The 21,619-nt window shown below is 38.6% G+C and overlaps 1 protein-coding gene across 4 annotated transcripts in view; it reads left to right on the plus strand.

Moving 5' to 3' along the window:
• The window catches only part of PTPRT (protein tyrosine phosphatase receptor type T), an 804,817-nt gene that overhangs the window by 542,958 nt on the left and 240,240 nt on the right, over nucleotides 1-21,619 (plus strand). The window lies entirely within an intron of this gene.

The following is a 21,619-nucleotide window of genomic DNA, read 5'->3' on the forward strand; positions in this document are numbered from 1 at the left end:
AGCTCAGGTCATGACCTGAGGGTTGCGGAATTGAGCCCCATACTGGGTGAGGAGCCTGGGTGGGATTCTTTCTCTGCCTCTCCCTCTGCCCCTCCTAACAACCTCCCCTACCACATACCCACAGGTGCATGCACATACTCTCTCTAAAAATAAATAAATAAAAATAATAAAAGATAAAAAGTTCTTTCAGATTTCCTCTGGGCAAATCACATGCCTACCTGAAGATCAATTTCCTCACCTACAGAATAATACCTATCAATTTATTATTTATGAATGAACTAAACATGTTGTAGTTAATCAGTGAATGTTAACTCTTTTGTTATTACCAATAATCACATTAGAAGATGTTTTCTTCTCCCAAAGACAAGGTAACCTTTTTTAATGTCAAATATTTCTTTGGTCAACATGGGATGCCAGTCATAACATCACAAAAGCACAGAGCTGGAAAAGATCTAAAAGGTCACCATATACCTATTTCCCTCCCCCTCCACATAAAACAATCAACTTTATAATATCCCACTTAACTGGTATTAGTGCATATTCCTGAGTAACTCCAGTGACAGAGAACTTACTCCTTTACGTGGTAACTTTACTGATCTCTGGGGTGGCTGTAGTTCTAAGAAGTCCTTTTATTGTGCTGCTCTTATTATAGCTTTTATTGTGCATGTCTCTTATTATGGCTTCTATGCATTGCCATTAGTCCAGACTCTGAGGTCTCAGGAGAACCAGTGCAATTGCCTTCTTGGGCAGCATTCTTTTAGTTCCTAAGATCTTTCTTACCATCTACCTCCCCTCTGTTCAAACGTACCATCTGATCTTATCCCTGAAAGTTCAGTATCTTTAGTTCCTCTTATGACACAAGTATTTTCTATCTAGAATACTTTTGTGGACATATCTCAGATTGCTGTATTTCATTCAACAAATATATAACAAACAATGCCATATGCTAAGCTGTATAATTCGTATTAAGGTTATAAAGTAGGTGCCCCCCAAGAGCTTTCGTAACATAGGGGTATCTGGTGTGTACCACGTTTCACATTATTTCTGGAGAAGTGAGAAGCTCACTGGAGAAGGAAACGCTGAGACAAAAGCAAGATCTGCTGAAGTATGTAGCCTCTGTAGGCTCTGGTGGCCAAGATGGAGAGTTTAGTCTGTCAGTGGAAGTCATTACCTTACGAGAAACCTGGATTGAGGAACTAATTAACATTTTAAATGTCCACATAGCCATTTAAATTCCACATTGGTATTTCAGTTCTGCATTTATTACTTGCTCAAGCAACGTTCCTCACAGAGAGTTTAAAACTACAAAGAGAAGCCGCCAGACTGCCTTCCATCTGTCCATCTGGTCTTCCCTCTGCACGAAACACTCTGATGTATTGAGGAGGAAGACATAAAGATGAGCAGAAAGCATCTGGGGGCCCATCTTGTTCCTGGTTCTCTGCATCCCAGACTGGCCAGTTTATTGGTGGAGCACAGCTCTAAGAAAGTGTGACTTTCCCTGCTCTTGGCAACATGTCAAGAGGTGCTTTTGGGTTTGCATGCTGTGAAGAAGAGTAGCAGCTGCACTCAATTCACTCTCTGTCACATTGATACCAAAACTCTTAAAAAAAAAAAAAACCAGCAAGAGACCAAGTCTGCAGAACCCCCAAGAAATTGAGATACGGACCTCAGGAGGAATTTGCTGAACACAAGCATGGTTGGCTCTTGGTAGAACAGCAGGTGACATAGGAGGACTGTGGGAAGTTTTGCTTCCCAAACATCACACAATGGACTATCTCCTCAAGACACGGAGTTTTGCCTTTGGGAAAAAAAAGCCATCCTACCCCAAAGCTACCTCATCTAGGAAGCAGTTTCTGCTATTGCTTCGAGATGAACAAGGGTCCTTGAATTACTTACGCCTTTGATCCCACACTATGTGTGCTTCTGTTCTGGAACTAAGATTTGCAGGAAGAAAATTAAGGGGATTGGGTGCATGCTTATGACAGGGATCTTGAATGTGCCATTGGCCTCACAGGAACAGAGAGGAAATGTTGTTGAGAGCTGGGCACTCAGCATAGTGTTTTCTTCTGGCAAAGGAAAAGCTGCACACTGTATTTCAAATTACTGCATTCAGTATTAAGTTTTACTAAAAAGAGTTAAGCTAAAGGGTCATAGGAGCAGAAAAGCCATTCTCAGTCTAACAGATCTCTGCCTGGCCCTTCTCAGATTCCTCCATCTCGGAAAGGGCAGCAGACAATGCAGTTAAGCCTGGAGGATTTTTGAAGAGAAAATGTTATAACCCACAAATTCTTTATCAGCCAAGTTGTTGTTCTTGTGCAAATACATCAGAAAGACATTCTCAGTATCCAGGGGCTCCCACATGCCCTGCTTCTAATAAATCATTCAAAGAGCAATTGACCAAGCAATGAATCAAAATAAGGAAATCTAGAACAAAGATATATGGAATGAAAAGACCTGCGGTGAACATGGAAACTAATTCAACACAGTGTTAATGCTAAATTATTGCTATAAATATGTTATAAAAAGAGATGGTTAACATAAAAATAATTACTTAAGGAGAAAATGTATAATATTAAGAATTAACTTTGTAATCTGGGTCTGTAATTTGCTGTTATGTTAACAAAAACTGAGGAGGAGCTGGAGGATTGACGAGTGGAGTATGAATAAAAATCTGCCAATTACTCCACATTAGACAGGATGGAATAAATAACTTCTACTCTGTTTTTGATACTGAGAATTTTTGAGAAGTATAGTTTTTTAAACATAAAGGCAGCTTTCCAATCTATCCTTTAAAAAGTTAGAAAACAACAGACTACAAAGAAAAGGTGGAGAAGCAAAGGAAACTATAAGTAAATGTGAAAATCGGCAACTATAAAGCAAGCCAGAAGACAAAAGCATTAGGTTTGATTTTTTTTTTTAAGTGGTGCTTTGTTCCGCTCATAAAAGAGGAAAAAATATTCTGGGTCAAGATATTTCTATATCACTAGAAGATTAAAACCAAAGGATGGGGCAAAGTCATAGTAAATTAAAACAAATCAAAGTAAAGTAAAAATGGCCATTTGTTGCAGGGTGTTTGTGGGCCAGGTAGAATAATTTACAATACAATCAATTATATTACTCCCAACCTAATCTGCAATTTTTTTTTTTTTTAGCGTAAAAAAATGTTAGGGTCCAGATACATTTATTCTGTGGATATTTTTTTTAAAGATGTTATTTATTTATTTGACAGAGAGAGATCACAAGTAGGCAGAGAGGCAGGCAGAGAGAGAGAGGAGGAAGCAGGCTCCCCGCTGAGCAGAGAGCCCGATGCGGGACTCGATCCCAGGACCCTGAGATCATGACCCGAGCCGAAGGCAGCGGCCCAACCCACTGAGCCACCCATATTAAGGATTGTCTTGTTTTGTTTTATTAGTTCATTTAGCAGAGTGGCTAAATATCCAGACTTTACAATCAGACTACCTACATAAAAAAAATCCTAGTATCTTTGACTTTAAGTAAGCTGCTAAAAAAGAGTTAAATATATTAAGTAAATATCTAGGAAGCATATACTATATATCAAAAAAGGGCACTTCTCCTGAGTGCCCAGAATAAAACAGTAGGCCAAACAGACAAAAACCCCTGCCTTCATACTGTTTACATTCTAGTAGTGGAGCTGTTAAAAATAAATAAGTAAAATAATGTGTCAAATAATTAGTCATTAGATTTACGAATGTGGTTTCACTCATTAACTGTCGATGTAAGATCTATGTTGACTATTAATAAGATGAGGATAAGGACATTATGTAAACTCTAGAGTAATCTATATAAATGTGGAGTATTATAATCCAACCCTATAAACACTATGGAGAGCCCAAGTATGATATGCATCATGAGCCATGGTGCTCAGAATCCTTGCAGACATTTCCATGAAGTGTGAGTTGTTGACAGGCACTTTTATTGGGAATTTTTATCAGATTATTAAAATCACACTTACCCATTGACTCTTTCTTCCTTTTTTAAAATTATGTTAGACACTATACAGTACATCATTAATTTTTGATGTCGTGTTCCATGATTCATTGTTTGCATATAACACCCAGTGCTCCATGCAATCCATGCCCTCCTTAATACCCATCACTGGGCTAACGTGTCCCCTCAACTCCTTCCCCTCTAAAACCCTCAGTTTGTTTCTTGGACTCCCTAGACTCTCATGGTTCATCTCCCCCTCTGATTTCCCCTCCTTCATTTTTTCCCTTCCTTCTCCTAATGTCCCCCATGCTATTATTACTTATGTTCCACAAATAAGGAAACTGTGTGATAATTGTCTTTCTCTGTTTGACTTATTTCACATAGCATAATCTCCCCCAGTCCCATCCATGTTGATGCAGAAGTTGGGTATTCATCCTTTGTGATGGCTGAGTAATATTTCATTGTATATATGGAACACATCCTCTTTATCCATTCATCTGCTGAAGAGCATCTTGGCTCTTTCCACATTGTGGCTATTGTGAACATTGCTGCTATGAACACTGGGGTGCATATGGCCCTTCTTTTCACTACATCTGTATCTTTGGGTAAATACCCAGTAGTGCAATTGCTGGCTCATAAGGGTAGCTCCATTTCCAACTTTAAAAAAATTTTTTATTTATTTTTTAAATTTCTTTTCAGTGTTCCAGAATTCATTGTGTATGCACCACACCCAGTGCTCCATGCAATACGTGCCCTCCACAATACCCACCACCAGGCTCACCCAACCTCCTACTCCCCTCCAAAACCCTCAGTTAGTTCCTCAGAGTCCAGTCTCTCATTTCCAAGTTTTTGAGAAAACTATACCCTGGTTTCTTACAGAAAGAAAACAAGGGCAGCACTGTCTGTCAGTGCTCTGTCCTTGGTGCTGAATCCTCAGTGCCAGTCTTATTGTGAATCAGCTATATTGTAACCATTGCTTTGGACATAGCTGTATTATAGATCTATTATAGCATTTTAGAATTGGATGATTTTGCAGTGTCATCTAATGTAGAGGAGAAGCCAACAAAGAAATCTCCAATAAAGCATTCTTGGCAGGGCATTATAGAGCCTCAGCATGACCACTGCAATACTCTGGAGGGAAAGCGCTGACTCCTTTATTAGAACTTTCTTGTTTCTGTAAAGCCAAATTTGGTTTCCTTAGCTCACTACTCCTGTGCACTTGTATTGATTTGAACAAATCAAATCTTTCTTTCCCATGTCAGCCTATTGGAGAAAATATGACAGTACCAACTACCATGTTAGCCATCCAGGTTGTTTCTTATTGATACTTTTTTAAATTTTTTTTAATTTTCAGCATAACAGTATTCATTGTTTTGTACCACACCCAGTGCCCCATGCAATCCGTTCCCTCTCTAATACCCACCACCTGGTTCCTCCAACCTCCCACCCCCCCACCACTTAAAACCCCTTAGATTGTTTTTCAGAGACCGTAGTCTCTCATGGTTCACCTCCCCTTCCAATTTCCCCCAACTCCCTTCTCCTAACCCTCCATGTCCACCATGCTATTTGTTATGCTCCACAAATAAGTGAAACCATACGATAATTGACTCTCTCTACTTGACTTATTTCACTCAGCATAATCTCCTTCAGTCCCGTCCATGTTGCTACAAAAGTTGGGTATTCATCCTTTCTGATGGAGGCATAATACTCCATAGTGTATATGGACCACATCTTCCTTATCCATTCATCCGTTGAAGGGCATCTTGGTTCTTTCCACAGTTTGGCGACCATGGCCATTGCTGCTATAAACATTGGGGTACAGATGGCCCTTCTTTTCACGACATCTGTATCTTTGGGGTAAATACCCAGTAGTGCAATTGCAGGGTCATAGGGAAGTTCTATTTTTAATTTCTTGAGGAATCTCCACACTGTTCTCCAAAGAGGCTGCACCAACTTGCATTCCCACCAACAGTGTAAGAGGATTCCCCTTTCTCCACATCCCCTCCAACACATGTTGTTTCCTGTCTTGCTAATTTTGGCCATTCTAACTGGTGTAAGGTGATATCTCAATGTGGCCTTAATTTGAATCTCCCTGATGGCTAGTGATGATGAACATTTTTCCATGTGTCTGATAGCCATTTGTATGTCTTCATTGGAGAAGTGTCTGTTCATATCTTCTGCCCATTTTTTGATATGATTGTCTGATTTGTGTGTGTTGAGTTTGAGGACTTCTTTATAGATCCTGGATATCAACCTTTTGTCTGTACTGTCATTTGCAAATATCTTCTCCCATTCCATGGGTTGCCTCTTTGTTTTCTTAACTGTTTCCTTTGCTGTGCAGAAGCTTTTGATTTTGATGAAGTCCCAGAAGTTTATTTTGGCTTTTGTTTCCTTTGCCTTTGGAGACATATCTTGAAAGAAGTTGCTGTGGCTGATATTGAAGAGGTTATTGCCTATGTTCTCCTCTAGGATTCTGATGGATTCCTGTCTCACATTGAGGTCTTTTATCCATTTTGAGTTTATCTTTGTGTACGGTGTAAGAGAATGGTCGAGTTTCATTTTTCTACATATAGCTGCCCAGTTTTCCCAGCACCATTTATTGAAGAGACTGTCTTTTTTCCACTATATATTTTTTTCTGATATTTTAACATGCAGTTGCTTTTGTTTCTCACATGACATGATTTTCTGTAAGTCCTTAGTCCTATTTATTCTATACTCTCATAGACATACTCCATTTTCCCAATGCCCTCCTTAAAAAGGGGTACCCAGAACCTGCCTTGTGCTACAGATATAGTTAGACCACACCTGCTACATTTTCACTACTCTGCCTCTCTTAACGATTTTCTAAAACATTATTTCTCAAACGTTCCAAGTTATTTTTCTCTCTTTGGGGTGCTTATGCAAGCTGTAATTCTACCTGAGTGTCTATTTTCTTCATTCTTTGCAGAACTAGCGCCTTCTCATTTTTCAGGCCTCATCTTCAATGTCACACCCTCTAGGAGCTTTCCAGTCATATTATCTAAGAGCTGTCCATGCCACTACTCATACATTAATGTGTGTTTTCTTTGTAACATTAAGCATATTTTAATTTCACTGGTTTTTATATAGTACATGCCTCCCTCCTTAGACTGAGAGCTCCAGGAGGTAGCAGCTCTGTTTTGTTTGCTGCCATATTCTCCATATTGAGTACAATATATAACTCATAGTAGATACCTGATTATTGTTGGATGAATGAATGAATGAGATTATGAACAGTTTCTTGTGTTCTGTGAATCAGTTTCCTCACTTATGAAATCAAAATGGTAATATACACTTTACACAATCACTTTGAGGATTAAATGGGGAAAGATCTCAAATTCTGAAAAGCACCAAATAAGTGTCAGCACAGTCTGAATTCCTATCCAGTGTAGCATGAGATGTGGTTCTGAGCTATTTTCACCATAGACAGATGAGCCCTAAAAGACCTGCCTTCCATCATAATAGTAAGACTTTTCCCCAGCTGTCTCATTTCCCAAGCTCCAGGCTCCTGGGCAGCCTTGATTTCCTCCAGATCTTCCAAATGGTACCCAGAGTAGCTGTCTCAATTGTAAACAGCAGGTGGGTGCAGTTTTGCATTGTTTTTCTCCCCCACTCTTCCCAGAATGAGGTCTGCTGAATCTACTGTTCTCTGCATCCCCACCACCATTAGCCATGATTGTGAAGTTGAAAGGACCATAATTAACGGTTGGATGCAAAACAAGTGTGGCAAATTCATGCAAATACCCACCAGAAGCCACCTTTTCTTGGGCAGGGCTGTTGTGCGTATTCTGTTTATGTAGCAGGGAAAACTCTTTCCTTGCCATATCTTTTTCATCATGTAGGGGCATATTTAACCTGAATGATGCTTTTGCCAAATGGTGATCTAAATAAGAGAAGTGGGAAGTAGAGGGGTGATTGTTCTTGTTCTCTCGCTTTCTCTTCCAGCTCCTGAACTCAATTGCCTCTTGAGAGCAGTCGGAAGCCAGATGCTATTTTGAATGGGTCCTCATGTTTGCAATGTAATCACATTATAACAGTTAGGGGTATCTAGGTAGAGCTGGGTTAGAGAGAATTCTGTGTCTCTGAATATATTGGAAGCTATATTTAGTTATGTCCAAGCACTATTAAAAGAACATTTGTACATGGATTGATTCTCTGTGGCATGGAGGGATGGAAAGAATTGAGAGGTAGACATCAGACAGATTTGGCTTTGAATTATAGCCAGTTCCAGTGATGTGAACGTGAGCTGTTACTTAACATCCCAAGATGTATGATGTGATTAATGACCTACCTCCCCCAAATTTGGGAAGAGTAAATGAGACAATACATATAAGTCATGTGTCACAGTTGTAATATTTGTTCTTTTCCCTTTTGCTGATTTCCTGCAGCTCCTCTCCTGAAGGAAGGGAAAGTTGGAGCATCCTTATCTGACTTCAGGAACCATGTCTATGTGGCAGCTGCTGACTGCCTTGACTCGCCCATGACTTAACTTCCTCCTAACCCCATTTCAGGCTATCTTTTTCTTAGTTTAATGTTTCACATATGGTTCCAAGCCTGACCTCTCTTCTTGTTGAATCTTGTGACATAATTGATTTTGTCTTTGGAGAGTAATCTTACTTCTCCCAATCCCATTTCCTGATTCTGTTTCTGCTTTAGTGACTGCTCATGCGTCATGTGGGAAAAGGTCAGGTAAACCATGGAATGAGAAGACGTGGGAGTTCCAAGCTCAAAAAGTGAAGATCACACAGGGTATCTCAAGACTTGGATCTTAGATGTTCTGTCAGGGAATTTACAAGAAAACTCCTATATGACTTAGGACAAACTAATTTATGCTATAGTAGCAAACAACCATGAAATCTCAGTGTATTATCAGAAAAAAAATTTTTTTTCACTCCTACGTATCCAAAATGGGTCAGCAGAAGGGTTCTGTTTATCATAGTTACTTGGAGACCTAGGCTAATGGAAGGCCAATCTTGACATACGTTTCCACTATCACCAAGGCAGAGAAAGTAATATGGCAAATAAAACACTAGTTCTCAAATTCTACACAAAATGACCCATAGCACTTTCACATTCCATTGGCCAAAGCTATTCATGTAGCCATGCTAAACTTCAAAAAGAGTGAGGCAGTGCCTTCCAACCATGTGCCTAGGATGTGAACTGGGATATTTGAGACCACTCCTAATGACCACCACACTTCTACATTATGCACAATTATGAAGCTTTCCCTTCCACCCTTCCAATTTCCACAATACCCACACGCACTCTTTAAGCTCCTATGCAGTCCCTATCATGGATCCTGAAAACTTTCTATTCTTGAGTATCTACTGCATCCCAGACACTAAGAAAGTATTATCATCTGTGCTACTTTCTGACTGGTCTCACAAACAAAGTGACTCCATTTGAAGCAGTAAAATGGATGGCCTGAAATCCCATCAGCACCCAATAATCTCATAGCATCTCAGTTACTTCATACTGAAGAAAGGGCTTTAATAAGAGCTTTCTCTCTTTATCTCCATGGATACAGGGTAAAGAAAGTCTAATATTCCCTGTGACACTATTCCACTATGAAAGGCAGTCATTCTTCCAAGTCTGCCATGCAGTGTGGTTGAGAGGCCTCAGAAAATTTCAGACCTCTCCCATCCCTCAATTGCTGATACAGATTGTAATAGAAAACTGTGAACCAAAGACCTCCACATACCTTTTTTTTTTTTTTTGACTTGTTGCCATAGTCCTATTTAGGAACCTGTTTCTGGATTGTATCCGCTCTGTTACAGCAGAGAATTGAATTGAAATGGACATTTGGAATCCAGGGTTATCAACAAAACCTTTCTACAACCACTTTGGAGGATTTAGGCCTGGTCAATGCTCTTCTCAGTTCTGTTCTTTCATCAGAGCCTAGGTTTCATGCTCCATCAGCCTACCTGGTCCTCCTTCCCAATCCTTGGATCCTGGGTATCAACCAGCCCCTTGGGCGTACCTACCTCTGGACTCTATTCCACCAGGTGAGCCTTAGCACCTGCTCTTGAAAGTTCTGAACTTCTACTGAAGGCCGGTGGGGCTCAAACTTCTCTTTTCAAGTAACAGAGAAATTCCCTGAGTGTCACCTTGTACAAATACCAAAATGAGCTCTCCCAGGTTGCTAATTTATTTTTCCACTCACTTACATTTCCTACAGATTTTATTATCACAGTATGAGACCTAAGGGACCAAGAACATTTTCCTTTTTGATGCAAATATACTTTAGACTCATTTGGAAAAGGAAATGAAGGTTACCCAAATGTTGACAGCTGATAATCTTGTCAGCCTGGGTCTTGAGGCATCAATGAAGGCTCCAGCCCTAAGTCCTAAAGAGGTTCATGGAAGTAGCAGCCTAAGTTTCCATAAAGCAGGGGTTTCTGCTTCCATCAGGTCCCTTTGGAAGACAAGGGTCCCCATGAAGTTTGGCTCAATTGGCCCCCAAATGGTGAATAATTTGGGATACCTCTGGTTTCCATTGGTTTAAAAACTGACTCTGCTGTTTTTTAGCTACCTAAACTGAATACTGGTCTGCTAACCTTCAGTTTCCCCATCTGTCATATGGGGATGAGGTGTGCCCTCCCAAGCTCACTGGGGTCTTTGTGAGGAATAAGCAATAGGTATGGTAACTTTGTGAGCATTGCTAAGTACCTTTTGAATGAAGATATTGCTAACATGAGTGTGTGTGTGTCTGTGTGTGCATGTGAAAATTCAACATGTGTATATATACATAATATACATAAATATTTTGGCATGTGTATATAATCATGTGTGTATATGTGTATATATATGTCGGGTGTATGTATGAATATGTATACATATTTAGTTAAAATTTTTAGTTAGTTCAATAATCTTAGTGGCAGAAAGGTCATCATTATACCAGGGACCTAATATAGGTGGCTAATGAGAACATTATCTATACCTCTTGAGCTTCTTGGGAGAAAAGGCAAAAAGGAGTGTATGGGAGGTTTGCAAAGCTTCTCTTAGTAGACAGAAAGAAGCATACATACTTTTCATGGGAGACACTAGAAGAGAAATTTATCATATACATCCTGATAGAAGGAGCCCTGAGGAGATACTGGTCAATATCATATCTCTGTTCCAGAAATTCATTGGTCCATTATCCATCAATGTTTTGATACAGTATTAAACTGGAATTTTTAATTAACATATAATGTATTATTTGCTTCAAGGGTGCAGGTCTGTGAATCATCTGTCTTACACAATTCACAGCACTCACCATAGCACATACCCTCCCCAATGTCCATAACCTGGCCACCCAATACCCCCTTCCCCACCCTCCAGCAACCCTCAGTTTGTTTCCTGAGATTAAGAGTCTTTTATGGTTTGTCTCCCTTCCTGGACCTGTCTTATTTCTCTCTTTCCCTCCCTTCCCCACAACGACTTCCAACCCTGACTCTCAAATTCTGCATATCAGAGAGAGCATATGATAATTGTCTTTCTCCAGTTGACTTATTTTGCTTAGCATAATACCCACTAGTTTCATCCACATTGTTGCAAATGACAAGATTTTGGGTATTTCTGATGGCTGCATAGTATTCCCATATGTATGTGTGTGTATGTTTGTATGTATGTATATAGACAGATGATAGATAAATAGATATAGATATATAGATATCACATCTTCTTTAGACACTCATCTGTTGATGGACATCTAGGTTCTTTCCATAGTTTGGCTATTGTGGACATTGCTGCTATAAACATTCAGGTGAACATGTCCCCTTCCGATCACTACATTTGTATCTTTAGGGTAAATACCCAGTTGTGCAGTTGCTGGGTCATGGGGTAGCTCTATTTTCAACTTTTTGAGGACCTTCCATACTGTTTTCCAGAGTGACTGCACCAGCTTGCATCCCCACCAACATTGTAGGAGGACTACCTTTTCTCTGCATCCTTCCCAACATCTGTCATTTCCTGACTTGTTAATTTTAGCCATTCTGACTGGTGTGAAGTGGTATCTCGCTTTGGTTTTGATTTGTATTACCCTGATGCTGAGTGATGTTGAGCACTTTTTCTTGTGTCTGTTGGCCATTTTGATGTCTTCTTTGCAGAAATGTCTGTTCATGTCTTCTTCCCATTTCTTGAATGGATTATTTGTTCTTTGGGTGTTGAGTTTGATAAGTTCCTTATAGATTTTGGATACTAGCCCTTTATCTGATATGTATTTGCAAATATCTTCTCCCATTCTATCAGTTATCTTTTGGTTTTGTTGACTCTTTGCTGTGCAAAAGCTTTTGATCTTCATGAAGTCCCAATGGCTCATTTTTGCCCTTGCTTCCCTTGCCTTTGGCAATGTTTCTAGGAAGAAGTTGCCACAGCTGAGATGGAAGAGGTTGGTGCCTGTGTTCTCAAGGGTTTTGACAGATTCCTCTCTCACATTGAGTTCTTTCATCCATTTGGAGTCTATTTTCATGTGTGGTGTAAGGAAATGTTCCAGTTTGATTCTTCTGTATGTGGCTGTCCAATTTTTCCAACACCATTTGTTGAAGAGATTGTCTTTTTTCCATAGGACATTCATTCCTCCTTTGTCAAAGATTAGTTGACCATAGAGTTGAGGGTCCATTTCTGGGCTCTCTCTTCTGTTTCATTGATCTATGTGTCTGTTTTTGTGCCAGTACCATACTGTCTTGATTATTACAGCTTTGTAATGGAGCTTGAAGTCTGAAATCATGATGCTGCCAACTTTGGCTTTCTTTTTCAACATTCCTCTGGCTGGCTATTCAGGGTCTTTTCTGGTTCCATATAAATTTTAGGATTATTTGTTCTATTTCTTTGAAAAAAGTAGATGGTATTTTTATAGGAATTGCATTAAATGTGTAGATTGCTCTAGGTATCCTAGACATATTTACAATATTTGTTCTTCCAATATTTGTTCTGTGAGTATGGAACATTTTTCCATTTCTTTGTGTCTTCCTCAATTTCTTTCATGAGTGCTTTACAGTTTTCTGAGCACAGATTCTTTGCCTCTTTGCTTAGGTTTATTCCTAGGTATCTCATAGGTGGCATTATAAATGGGATGGACTCCTTAATTTCTCTTTCTTCTGTCTTCCTGTTGGTTTATAGAAATGCAACTGATTTCTATGCATTTATATTTATATCCTAACACTTTACTAAATTTCTGTATGAGTTCTAGAAGTTTTGGAGTGGAGTCTTTTGGGTTTTCACATAAAGTATCATATCATCTGCAATGTGTGAGAGTTTGACTTCTTCTTTGCTTATTCAGATGCCTTTTATTTCTTTTTGTTGTCTGATTGCTGAAGCTAGGACTTCTAGTACTATGTTGAATAGCAGTGGTGATATTGAACAGCCCTGCTGTGTTCCTGACCTTAGTGGAAAAGCTCCCCCTCAAGAATGATATTCACTATGGGTTTTTCATAGATGGCTTTTATGATATTGAGGTATGGACCCTCTATCCCTATACTGTGAATAGTTGATCAAGAAAGGATGTTTCATTGGCCAAATGCTTTTTCAGAATATATTGAGAGTATCATTTGGTTCTTGTTCTTTCTTTTATTAATGTAGAGTATCCCATTGATTGATTTGTGGATGTTGAACCAACCTTGCAACCCAGGAATAATCTTACTTAGTCATGGTGAATAATCCTTTTTAATGTACTGTTGGATCCTATTGACTAGTATTTTGGTGAGAAATTTTGCATCCATGTTCATCAGGGGTATTGGTCTGTAATTCTTTTTGATGGGGTCTTTGTCTGGCTTTGGGATCAAGGTAATGCTGACTTTATAAAATGGGTATGGAAGTTTTCCTTCTGTTTCTATTTTTTTCGAACAGTTTCAGGAGAATAGGAATTAATTCTTTTTTAAATATTTGGTAGAGGGGTGCCTGGGTGGCTCATTGGGTTAAAGCCTCTGCCTTCAGCTCAGGTCATGATCCCAGGGTCCTGGGATCGAGCCCCACATCAGGCTCTTTGCTCAGCGGGGAGCCTGCTTCCTTCTTCCTCTCTCTCTCTCTCTCTCTCTGCCTGCCTCTCTGCCTATTTGTGATCTCTGTCTGTCAAATGAATAAATAAAATCATATATATGTTTTTTCCCCCAATTTATTTATTTTCAGAAAAACAGTATTCATTATTTTTTCACCACACCCAGTGCTCCATGCAAGCTGTGCCCTCTATAATACCCACCACCTGGTACCCAGGGCCAGACAGCTTCATATGTATATATATATTACACACACACATATGTATATATGGTAAAATTGAAATTCATATATATCATATATACATATATAGAATTCATATATATAAACATATAACATATATAGCATATATATATATTACACACACATATGTATATATGGTAAAATTGAAATTCATATATATCATATATACATATATAGAATTCATATATATAAACATATAACATATATATGCTATATATATGCTATATATGTTATATGTTTATATATATGAATTTATATATATATAAATTTATATATATAAATTTATATATATAAATTTATATATATATATATGTTATATGTTATATGCTATATATATGCTATATATGTTATATGTTTATATATATGAATTTATATATATATAAATTTATATATATAAATTTATATATATAAATTTATATATATATATGTGCATATATATATGCTATATATATGCTATATATGTTATATGTTTATATATATGAATTTATATATATATAAATTTATATATATAAATTTATATATATAAATTTATATATATATATATGTTATATGTTTATATATATGAATTCTATATATGTATATATGATATATATGAATTTCAATTTTACCATATATACATATGTGTGTGTGTGTGTATATATATATATATATATACATATATATATACACATATGAAGCTGTCTGGCCCTGGGGTCTTGTTTCTTGGGAGATTTTTGATGATTTTTGATTATGGGTTTGTTCAGGTTTTCTATTTCTTCCTGGTTCAGTTTTGGTAGTTTATATGTCTCTAGAAATGCATCCATTTCTTCCAGATTGTCAAATTTGCTCATATATTTGCTCATAATATGTTCTTATAATTGTATTTCTTTGGTATTGGTTGTGATCTCTCCTCTTTCACTCATGATTTTATTAATTTGGGTCCTTTCCCTTTTCTTTTTGCTAAGTCTGGCCAGGGATTTATCAATCTTATTAATTCTTTCAAAGAGCCAGCTCCTAGTTTTATTGATCTATTCTACTGTTCTTTTGGTTTCTATTTCATTGATTTTTACTCTGATCTTTATTATTTCTCTTCTTCTGCTTGGTTTAGGCTTTCCTTGATATTCTTTTTCCAGATCCTTTGAGACCTTTCTTGTTTCTTGAGAAAGGTTTGTATTGCTATATACTTTCCCTCGGGACTGTCTTTGCAGTGTCCCAAAGATTTTGAACAGTGTGTTTTCATTTTCATTTGTTTCCATGAATTTTTTTCAATTCTTCTTTCATTTCCTGGTTGACCCATTCAATCTTTAGTAGGGTGCTCTTTAGCCTCCATGTATTTGAGTTCTTTCCAACTTTCCTCTTGTGGTTGAGTTCTAGTTCCAAAGCATTGTGGTCTGAAAATATGCAGGGAATGATCCCAATTTTTTGGTACCGGTTGAGACCTGATTTGTAACCCAGGATGTGCTCTATTCTGGAGAATGTTCCATGTGCACTAGAGAAGAATACACATGTATTCTGTTGCATTGGAAATGAATGTTCTGAGTATATCTGTGATGTCCATCTGGTCCAGTGGGTCTTTTATTTAAAGCCTCTATTTCCTTGTTGATCTTTTGCTTACATGATCTGTCCATTTCAGTGAGGGGAGGGGAGTTAAAGTCTCCTACTATTACTGTATTATTGTTGATGTGTTTCTTTGATTTTGTTATTAATTGGTTTATATAATTGGTTGCTCCCACGTTAGGGGCATAGATATTTAAAATTGTTAGATCTTGTTGGACAGACCCTTTAAGAATGATATAGTGTCCTTATTATTACAGTCTTATTACAGTCTTTGGCTTAAAATCTTATATATCTGATACAAGGATTGCAACCCCAGCTTTCTTTTGGTATCCATTAACATGGTAAGTTGTTTTCCACCCCCTCTCTTTAGATCTGGAGGTGTCTTTGGGTCTAAAATGAGTTTCTTGCAGACAGTACATTGACGGGTCCTTTTTTTAAAAAATACATTCTGATACCCTGTGTCTTTTGATTGGGGCATTTAGCCCATTTACATTCAGGGTAACTATTAGAAGATATGAATTTCGTGCCGTTGTATTGCCTGTAAGGTGACTGTTACTATATATTGTCTCTGTTACTTTTTGGTCTGTTACTTTTAGGCTCTCTCTTTGTTTAGAGAACCCCTTGCAATATTTCCTGTAGGGTTGGTTTGGTGTTTGCAAGTCCTGGAGGCTTTTTATCTCTCCTGTTTTCAATGACAGCCTAGATGGATATAGTATTTTTGGCTGCATATTTTTCTTGTTTAGTGCTTGGAATATATCATGCCAGTCCTTTCTGGCCTTCCGGGTCTCTATGGATAGGTGTGCTGCCAATCTAATATTTCAAACACTGTATGTTACAGACCTCTTCTCCTGATCTGCTTTCAGGATTTTCTCTTCGTCACTGAGACTTGTAAGTTTTACTATTAGATGACAGGGTTTTGACCTATTTTTATTGATTTTAGGGGGGTGGGTTGTTCTCTGTGCCTCCTGGATTTTTATGCTTGTTTTCTTCACCAAATTAGGGAAACTTCTCTGCTATAATTTGCTCCAATATACATTTTGCCCCCCATTTCTTCTTCTTCTGAGATCCCAGTTATTCTAATGTTGTTTTGTCTTAGCTATCACTTATTTCTCAAATTCTCCCCTCATGTTCTAGTAGTTGTTTATCTCTCTTTTTCTGTGCTTCTTTATTCTCCATCATTTGGTCTTCTATATCACTAATACTCTCTTCTGCCTCATTTATCCTAGCAGTAAGAGCCTCCTTTTTTCCCCCAATTTATTTATTTTCAGAAAAACAGTATTCATTATTTTTTCACCACACCCAATGCTCCATGCAAGCCGTGCCCTCTATAATACCCACCATCTGGTACCCCAACCTCCCACCCCCCCGCCTTAAATTGCATCTCATTAATAGCTTTTTTAAATTTCAACTTGGTTAGATTTTAGTTCTTTTATTTCTCCAGAAAGGTATTTTATTTCTCTGGAATGGATTCCCTAGTATCTTTTAGCTTCTTTTGAGCCCAGCCAACACCTTGGTAATCATCGTCCTGAACTCTAGTTCTGACATCTTACTAATGTCCATATTGATTAGGTCCTTAGCCATCAGGACTTCTTCTTATTGTTGTTGTTGTTGTTGTTGTTTTGAGGTGAGTTTTTCTGCCTTGTCATTTTATCCAGATAAGAATAAATAAATGAGAGAACAAAATACTAAAAGGGTAGCAACAATCCCAGAAAAATATACACCAACCAAATCGGAAGAGACCCAAAACTGGGGGGAGAAGAGAGGAGAAAAATATATACATATATATTTTTATATCTCAGACTGGTGAATAGAATAGAGCCACACACTTGATTTTGGGGTGTATTTTGGTCTGTTATAAGAAACTGGATCCTGAATTTTAAAGAAAGAAAAACTTGTATATATACACAAAAATAAAGGTAAGCATGATAAAGGTGTGGATTATGACTGTAAAGATGAAAATTTAAAAAGGTTCTGAGAGGTCAGGGCCCCACTCCTCAGTGCGCCCTCGGAGAACAGTGCACAGTCACTCCTGTCTTCCTGGTCTCCAGCTGTGCTCTGAGCTCACGTGGCCTGTGACCAAGCATTTTTCTCTCAGGCATACAGCCCCATTTCGAGTCTCCAAACCCAGCAGATTCCTGCCACACAGCTCCTCCCAGGGGAGAAAGGTAAGTCTCCCTGGATCTCCCGCTTGTTGGGTCCCTGCTTGAAGAGCAATGGCCCACTGTGCCTTGTATCACAGTTTAAGGTAATCCTGAGCTGAGAGTGTATGCCTTTGCTCTGTCTCTGCAGCTGGTTTCTGTGCTCTGATACCTGGGAGCTCTGCCACACTCAGACACCCCCAGTCTTTCTGTGACCCCATGGGTCCTGAGACCACACTGTCCCCCAAGGGCTGCACACTCCCTCTCCCCTGCTTAGCTTCAGTGGAGCAGACGTCTAGAAGGTCTGATTTTGTGCTCTGCTGCTCTACCACTTGCTGGGGGCTGCCCACTCCCCCCCACCCCCGGGGTCTCTTTTCCTATCTATCATATCAGATTCATTCTTTGCACATCCTGCCTTCCAGAAAGTGGTCGGTTTTCTGTTCCTAGAATTGCTACTCTTCTTTTCTTCGATCTTCTGTTGTTTGTAGGTGTTCAGAATGGTTTGATAACTTGCTGAATTCCTGGGACCCAAAGATATTTAGGTGTCCTAAATTCCTCTGCCATCTTGCCTTAAACTTAAACTGGAATTTAATGGTTCCATTTACACTTACTGTTTCTTATGCTATATAATATCATTCCATTAATTGATTCCATCAAATAAGATTGGTGGATATCAAAGTTTCTTTTCTGTAAGCATTATTAATGAATATGCCTAATATGGGGTCTTTTGCACAGATTGGCACTGGCCATCCATGTGGCCTTAGGAAAGTGATTTAGACTTTCTTAATCACATTCTCATTTGGAAAATTTTGATGCCCATAGAATCAACTTTATAAAAAAGATATATAAATATTAAATAAGATGCATTAAAGATGCCTATCATGGTGCTTGGTATGCAATAAACAATTTTAGCTATCATTTTCAGAATATCATGGGTGAGTATATGAGATAGAGTGTGGAAGTATGCTAAGGAACAGAACAAGCAAAATCACTGGGTGCACAGGGGCACCTGGGTGGCTCAGTTATGTGACCACCTCTTGGTTTCAGCTCAGGTCATGATCTCAACAATTGTGGGATTGAGCCTCTTGTCAGGCTTTGTGCTCAGCGCAGAATCTGCTTCAGATTCTCTCTCTCTCTTTACTTATAACTCTCAATCTCTCTATCAAATAAATTAATAAAATATTTATAAAAATCAGTGGGTACATGGACCACATCGTCCATATACACTATGGAGTATTATGCCTCCATCAGAAAGGATGAATACCCAACTTTTGTAGCAACATGGATGGGACTGGAAGAGATTATTCTGAGTGAAATAAGTCAAGCAGAGAGAGTCAATTATCATATGGTTTCACTTATTTGTGGAGCATAACAAATAGCATGGAGGACAAGGGGCGTTAGAGAGGAGTAGGGAATTTGGGTAAATTGGAAGGGGAGGTGAACCATGAGAGACTATGGACTCTGAAAAACAATCTGAGGGGTTTGAAGTGGCGGGGGGATGGGAGGTTGGGGTACCAGGTGGTGGGTATTATAGAGGGCATGGCTTGCATGGAGCACTGGGTGTGGTGAAAAAATAATGAATAATGTTTTTCTGAAAATAAATAAATTGGAAAAAAAAATCAACCAGGAAAAAAAAATCAGTGGGTACACAGACTTTTAAAATCAGATTTAAATAGACTGTGAACAGGGTTTGGCGGCGGGTGTAATTCAGGGAAGAGAAACAAAATCAGTGAGGTCCAAAGTGTGCAGAGACTCCAGTTGGCACACTTGATGCATCAGGGAGAATAGAAGTATGAGACTTCAAAGGGAACTTGGGAATTTACTTACAGAGAAACAAATGGGCACTTCTGTAAGCCCTTCCTGGAAACTGAATGTTGGTCATATTCCAACTTTTATATCATGGCCCCCAAGTTTGCAAACCATTAATTCAGTTGGTCAGGCTACAGAGCTGATGAAATTCACATAAACCAAAGCTATAAGAGACTGACAGAAGTAGTACACAACAACTTCTTAAAAGCTGAATTGTTCATTCCTCAGCTCTGTAAAGGTCCTTGGGTCTTTCCTATTTTGGAAGTCTGGGTTGCCCAAGACACCTCACTTTCTATATCTGTTGTCACCAAATCCTGCTGGTTCTGCACTCTGAAATTTTCTTCAGTCCATATACTCTTCTTATTTCCACTGTCACCATCTTAGTCCTAAATATCATCATCTCTTGCCTAGGAAACCTGCCTCCTAATTGGTCTTCCCACATCCATTTGTACGTGCCTCAAGCAAGTGTAAATTGCACAATTACACAGCAAGTGTAAATTGATACTGTATGTATCTTCATTTAACAGATGAGCAAGCCAAGACTCAGAATGTGCCAAAGCACATTCCAGAAGCAAGAGACAGAGCTGGGTTTGAACCTTTGCTTGTAAAAATGCCATTAGGCAGCCTTGTACATTTAGTGCCTTGCTTCATGCTGACTCATAACCCCACAAAGTAGAATCTGGCTAGACTGAAACCAGCAGGGGTCCCTAAAAGACCTCAAATTCCCCACACATCCACATTTATCTCATTCTCCTCCCATGTATGGCCAGCCTCAATCCCCTGCTCAATCTTGAAACACCTGCTGGCCCTGCCATTAACATCAACAAATAATGAGGAGCTGTACTAATAACAATTATCATAATAAATTGGCCTTTGATTACATCTGTCATCTGAGAATTTCAAAGACTTTACAAACATCAATTAGTAATTACAGCTCAAAGGATCTCTCACTGAGAGCAGTGATCATTAAGGTCAGATAAGAGCTATGCAGGAAAGCATGAAGGATAGCCCTGGCTTAGGTTGGTTTAGACCTGGGAGTCCCTAGTCTCTGGTGAAAGGACTACACCTGTCTCTCTGATGATGATGATGACAAAAATCCAACAATCATTTATTAAAGGCTTGCTCTTTCATTCATAATTTTATGAATTTGGGATTTCTCTCTTTTCTTTTGGATTAGTGTAGCCAGTGGCTTATCGATCTTATTGATTCTTTCAAAAAACCAGCTTCTAGTTTCATTGATACGTTCTACTGTATCTCTGGTTTCTCCCTCATTGATCTCAGCTCTAATCTTGATGATTTCCCTTCTTATGTGTGGAGTTGGTTTGATTTGTTGTTGATCCTCCAGTTCTTTAAGGTGTAGAGACAGCTGGTGTGTTCTGGATTTTTCAATTTTTTTGAGCAAGGCTTGGATGGCTATATATTTTCCCCTTAGGACCGCCTTTGCTGTATCCCATAGGTTTTGGACCGAAGTGTCTTCATTCTCATTGGTTTCCATGAATTGTTTCAGTTCTTCTTTGATCTCCTGGTTGATCCAAGCATTCTTAAGCAAGGTGGTCTTTAGCTTCCAGGTGTTTGAGTTCCTTCGGAACTTTTCCTTGTGATTGAGCTCCAGTTTCAAAGCATTGTGATCTGAGAATATGCAGGGAATAATCTCAGTCTTTTGGTATTGGCTGAGTCCTGATTTGTGACCCAGTATGTGGTCTATTCTGGAGAAGGTTCCGTGTGCACTTGAGAAGAATGAGTATTCTGCTGTTTTAGGGTGGAATGTTATGTATATATCTATGAGGTCCATCTGGTCCAATGTGTCGTTCAATGCTCTTGTTTCTTTATTGATTTTGTGCTTCGATGATCTGTCTAATTCTGAAAGAGGCGTGTTAAGATCACCTACGATTAGTGTATTCATATCAATATGACTCTTTATCTTGATTAACAGTTTTCTTAAGTAATTGGCTGCT

The sequence above is a fragment of the Neovison vison genome, chromosome 8 (assembly GCF_020171115.1).
Source record: "Neovison vison isolate M4711 chromosome 8, ASM_NN_V1, whole genome shotgun sequence".
In the NCBI taxonomy this organism is placed as follows: Eukaryota; Metazoa; Chordata; class Mammalia; order Carnivora; family Mustelidae; genus Neogale; species Neogale vison.